This window comes from Nyctibius grandis, chromosome Z (assembly GCF_013368605.1).
Source record: "Nyctibius grandis isolate bNycGra1 chromosome Z, bNycGra1.pri, whole genome shotgun sequence".
Classification (NCBI taxonomy): Eukaryota; Metazoa; Chordata; class Aves; order Nyctibiiformes; family Nyctibiidae; genus Nyctibius; species Nyctibius grandis.
In genome coordinates this window covers 14,462,615-14,468,236 of record NC_090695.1, presented here as the reverse complement: position 1 = coordinate 14,468,236, position 5,622 = coordinate 14,462,615, and positions in this window count along the sequence as shown.

Here is a 5,622-nt window from a genome sequence, read left to right as displayed (position 1 = left end):
CTATTGTACTCGTAAACAGCATTTTCCATTAAGTGCAATATCATGCTTATTATTATAAAATAAAATGCATTATTATTATACAGAAATAGAAGTTTCCTCATAAATAAGTTCCTTAAGGAAAAATGTTATTATGTTGCAGGTCCATAATGTAGTGATTTGCACTGTGGACTATTCAAAGTAACAGTTTTCATTTACAAAAATTTCTCAGAAAAAGTCCCAAATAAAGATTAAGCTCTTGTCTAGTTTACAGTGCACAAGCTGAGAAATGTCTATTAATAATTGGTTTATTAATTTTTTATTAATTGAATTTCATTGCCCATTAAGGAGAAGGGGCCTTAATTATTCCAGTTTGTGATGAATAGCTGTCAAAAGGGATTATTTTTATGGAAGAGCATATATACGGTAGCATGTGCTGAAATTAAGTTATCAAAGGATGCAAAGATTAGGTGGTGTGTTCATACTACATTTACATTAGTAAATGTATATCAGTATAAAGTACAAAAAAAATACAGAAAATATTAACTGGGATGGTTGGCTTAATGGGTACCAGAGACGGTCTATGGCTGCAAAGTACTGAAGGCTCTCTGCAGCAGACTGAGCTAATCATGGAAAGTATTTCACCCTTTTAAATTGTGCCTTCCCCAAAAAAGAACAGCCTCTGCCCTATTTGTTCTTCATGTCAGAAATGTATGCTTATGGAAGCTTGTCTGACAGCACACTGGGACTGTTTAGCCTTTGTTATAAAATGAATGAAAGGTTTTTTCTTGGAAAGAAGATTGGAAAAACAGAACATTCCTTAAAGGATTATCCTCATACTGTGGATTTCTGTCTTTTATAGTATGTAAAAGTTTCCCAGAAACAATGTCAGAGATGTGTTGTTCTAGAGCCCGCAGGGCAGGAACTGTCTTTTATCCAAAGGCATGATGGTTTAGTAGAGGAGGAGTGTTGTTTGCTTATTTACTTCACAGAATCACAGAATCACAGAATGTTAGGGATTGGAAGGGACCTCGAAAGATCATCTAGTCCAATCCCCCTGCCGGAGCAGGATTGCCTAGACCATATCACACAGGAACGCGTCCAGGCGGGTTTTGAATGTCTCCAGAGAAGGAGACTCCACAACCTCTCTGAGCAGCCTGTTCCAGTGGTCGGTCACCCTCACCGTAAAGAAGTTTTTCCTCATATTTATGTGGAACCTCCTGTGTTCCAGCTTGCACCCATTGCCCCTTGTCCTGTCAACGGATGGCACTGAGAAGAGCCTGGCTCCATCCTCATGACACTTGCCCTTTACATATTTATAAACATTGATGAGGTCACCCCTCAGTCTCCTCTTCTCTAAGCTAAAGAGACCCAGCTCCCTCAGCCTCTCCTCATAAGGGAGATGTTCCACGCCCTTAATCATCTTCGTGGCTCTGTGCTGGACTCTCTCTAGCAGTTCCCTGTCCTTCTTGAACTGAGAGGCCCAGAACTGGACACAATACTCCAGATGCGGCCTCACCAGGGCAGAGTAGAGGGAGAGGAGAACCTCTCTTGACCTACTAACCACACCCCTTCTAAAACACCCCAGGATGCCATTGGCCTTCTTGGCCACAAGGGCACACTGCTGGCTCATGGTCATCCTGCTGTCCACTAGGACCACCAGGTCCCTTTCCCCTATGCTGGTCTCCAACAGGTCTGTCCCCAACTTGTACTGGTACATGGGGTTGTTCTTGCCCAGATGCAGGACTCTACACTTGCCCATGTTATATTTCATTAAGTTTCTCTCCGCCCAACTCTCCAGCCTGTCCAGGTCTCTCTGAATGGCTGCGCAGCCTTCCGTTGTGTCAGCCACTCCTCCCAGTTTTGTGTCATTAGCGAACTTGCTGACATTGCACTCTATTCCCTCATCCAAGTCGTTAATGAATATATTGAATAGAACTGGTCCCAGTACTGACCCTTGAGGGACTCCGCTAGACACAGGCCTCCAACTGGACTCTGTCCCACTGACCACCACTCTCTGGCTTCTTTCCTTCAGCCAGTTCACAATCCACCTCACTACCCAATCATCCAGACCACACTTCCTCAGTTTAGCTGCGAGGATGCTGTGCCTTCTAGCATGTATTTTAAACTATAGGCTATGAAATGCCAATAATGAATATATTTTGTGTGAGAAGTGAACACTTAAATCCATGTAGAAGATTTTCTGTATTCTTGTTTCATGGTATAATATTTGTATAATTTTGTGCTTTATCCAGATTTGTTGCAAAGGCAAATGCATGTAGGAACAAAGTGGAGAATTACACTTTCTCATTTTTAGGTTGCAGCTGTAGCATTTTTGGTAACTGTATGTCCACCAACAGTCCCTAAGATTGGTACTGTACTGTTCTAGCTATGTTTAAGGATCAGTTAACGGGTACATCTTCAGTACTTCAGAAGCACGTATTTTCATTCTCTGTACTTCTAGCGATTTTTGTGGGGTTTTTTTCCCAATAATTTTCAGCTGTATTTCAGAATATTATTTTTCTGGTCATGTTCTTATACCAGTTCTACCACAGCAATAGGTGGACACCTCTAAGAAATGTATTAAGGAAAGTAGCAAGCACTTGGGACACGACTTCTTTCTCTCTCCCTCCAAACAGCGATGGCAGTCTCACACCTCATCCTGACATTTAGGCAACATTAGTTCAGGCCATTGACAACTTTTCAAGGTAAACAGATGCGTTGCATGTAATGCTGTGATTTGTGGGATAGCCAGATTAGAGAACAAAGGAGAAGTTAAATATTTATTTCAGCCATGTCACCTAGGAGATACACCTGCCTGTTATGAATGAATTGCCTAACAATTCCTTACCAGTATTTCATGTACGTTTCAGACTGATTGATATTTCCAACTATGCATTGATGCCTGCCACGTGTAGCAAAACCATGGCAAAAATAAACCAAGATACTAAAAACATAACGATTTTGTGCTTTACTGCATGCATTGTAATAAAGAGTAAATGTGAAGTACAAAAAGCATGTGAATTACACAAAAAATTGTTAACAAACTCAAGCTAATAATTTTGTGCTCAATGTATGATACATATCACTAAAATATTAGTTATTTCAGTGGTTCATTTACTATGCTAATCTAAACTTTTTCCATGTATTTTCAAGTTGTACTTACAAAGCCAAAGAAATGTGGGTTTTCTGACACTCTTTTTTTTTTAGAACTGTGCTGCTTTTCTTCCTGCTTTAATGGATTGCAGTCCTAAAAAGTAGGTAGTAATAATTGTTCAAGTTAAAACAAAAATGTTAGAATGTTTCTTCCCCCCAGCCCTCTAGAAATAGGATAAAATTTGTCCTAATTCCTTAGTGGCCTTAACAGAAAGAGTGAACACATTTCCGATCAGTTTGTATTCTAGTTTAAAATGTAATCTGTATTTTCACATGACTACTGGTACCACTTTTTTCTACAGTGAAGTGTATTGTATCATGTGCCTTTAATTGGTTATTGATAAGTGAATTATTCACAATTGATGCCATGCTTCAAGGAAAATGCTGGTGAGTTTGAATTAAACTGAAATAATTTTAACAGCCAGGCTATTGGTATTAGCTTGTTATCAGAAGAACATTTCCTTTGCTAATGGAAATAAAGTTCCAGAAGGAGAGAGAGAGGGAAGAGGTTAAAATTCAGTCTAAAGGAAATGTTAGTACAATATTAATTTTGAACACATACGTTTTTATTCTACCAGCTACTGTCACTATGAAGGTAAATGATGAAATCCATCAGCAGAGTACATTTCTGTTTAAGTAATCAAGGCAATCTGAACTCTGTCAATTATGCAAATTTATTCAGGGCAGAAGAAATTTTATATTGTAAGTGTTACACAGCATGGGTTTCGATTAACTGGTAATTTTGAGTCCACAAGCTAGGTTTGAGTCCACAAAAAAACAGTAGTAGCACTTTTCCTCAAAATAATAAATTGGTGCCTTTAGTTCTTTCTTAAAATTCCCCAAATTTTATGTCCTCTACACTGAATTAGGAATTTGAATGCTGTATTGTAGAACTGTTTTCTATTGCTTATAAACCCACTATTAAAGATAACTAGTACTTGTATTTATATATATATATCTCACACTGATCTTTCCTTCTATGTTCATGCAATCGTTTTCCATTTGCTTAACCTAATTTTGTATTGAATTTCCCTGGGGTAAGGAGGAGTATTTGTCTCAATGACTAGGAAACCCAGGTACGCTACTACTTAGCAAAAACGTTTTAATGCAACGTTAAGGAAATCTTAAGACTATTGAAAACAAGAAAAGAAATCATACATTCCTTTTGATGGAAATGTTAACTAGATTTCTAGGCAGTTTGTAAAAAACAGATTTGTTTAATCAAAACTAATTGACTGAAAACATTTGTATTAGTAAATATGGGTGAACAATCTGAATGAAAATGGCTTTGTGTAGTGAAACTGTTGCAGGTGTAATTGACCAAGTCAGACTGTATGCTGTTGCCATATCCACCACAGAAACAATTCCTTTGTCCAAGGAATGTTACTAGTGTCCCTGGAGCCTTCCTCATGTTGCCAAGGGGCATTCCATCTTACTTTGATCTTAGTCTTTTTTCCCCTTAAAAATTACATAACATTGAGTAAGGGTTCCTGGACTGGTGTGGGGTAGTTTCCTTGATCTGCTGTCCACTCATTCACAACAATTTTTGCAGATGAGCCAGAGAAGCACCAGCTTCTCTGAGAAGAACTCTTCTTCTCTGAAGAACTCTTTCCTTTGAGTTCTGCTACAGGAACTGTGGTAAAGAAATGAAACCAAAGATAGCAGACATAACAATGGCATAAGGAATTTACAAGGTTATAATGCTGCTAGTTTCACTTTTACATTTCAGTTTAAATTGCTGATAGTCAAACAAAACCAACTTCTTTTTGTATATTACTGCCAGCAATTTAGAAGCAAATTTTGTGATGTCTGCTCTAAAAATAGGAAGTTTTTCTGGGCCAAGTGAATAGTGTAAGATTCAAGTAATAAGGCTTTATTAATATATTTTCAACAAAATCACCTGTGTCTTCTTGTTCATTTAACTGTATGTAATGTATAGACACAAGCACTCAGTTATTTCCTAGTTTTACTGTGGAAGCATGATGGGGGCTTGGGGAGTTTTGAGACAGAATACTCCAGCTAGCAAGACCTTTTAGCACAAGTAATTTTTGTTTCATTAGCCCCTGGAGAGACAGATCTTTCCTTCTTCTAGGCATGTTTTGTTAATGTGAAAGTTTGAGTGATTTGCCAGCATGTTTTGGGTAATTGTTCTGTATGCCTTGTACATCAAACATAAATAAATAAAGCAAACGCACTTACAGTTCCATAGCATAAAAATGCACATAATTTATTTATAAATTTTTCCCCAAAGTAAAAACAATTTAAGATGCTCTTGCATCTTGCATTCATGCATTTTGCATTTACGTGCCTATGTAACTGCTGACCAAGTGGTATTTCTAGTAATTTTATATGGCTACAGAGACATCAGCAGTGTTTCATGCACTCTCCTAGTGCTTGACTTACCTCAGGTTAAATGAAAAGTATGCTTCTGCTTCAATGTACCCGACCCAGATACCTCAGTTGGGTTCAGCAGACTAAATGGTAGACATC